Source organism: Triticum dicoccoides, chromosome 6A (assembly GCF_002162155.2).
Source record: "Triticum dicoccoides isolate Atlit2015 ecotype Zavitan chromosome 6A, WEW_v2.0, whole genome shotgun sequence".
Lineage (NCBI taxonomy): Eukaryota > Viridiplantae > Streptophyta > Magnoliopsida > Poales > Poaceae > Triticum > Triticum dicoccoides.
Window position 1 is genome coordinate 616820882 of NC_041390.1, and position 391 is coordinate 616821272.

The window sequence follows — 391 nt, forward strand, 5'->3', positions numbered from 1 at the left end:
AATTCAAAAGTTCAAAATACCAAAAGTTGAAATTTCTAAAGCTTTATTTTTTGAAAGCCGGTACTGCAACTTCTGAAGGTGCCAAAAACCTTTCACTTCTCGACTGTTAGTAATCAATCATACCCTTGTTGGCTGGCACAGGCAAAACTTTCCAAACCCATAACTATGTCCAGGCTGTGGGCTCCATCCAAGAAGCCTTGGTTCGGTTGTACCAGGATCCACTAGTCGATGGAATTGTTGGCAAAGAATTTGTTTCTCCTCATGCTAATCACATGCTCTAGCCGGACGTTGCCTGTGAGGGCACACCATGACCTCGCTAGGGGCGGGGAAGACATGTCGTTGTCACCGGAGGCGAGGAAGAGGGTTCGTGAGGGGTGCGCCGGTGTGTGTG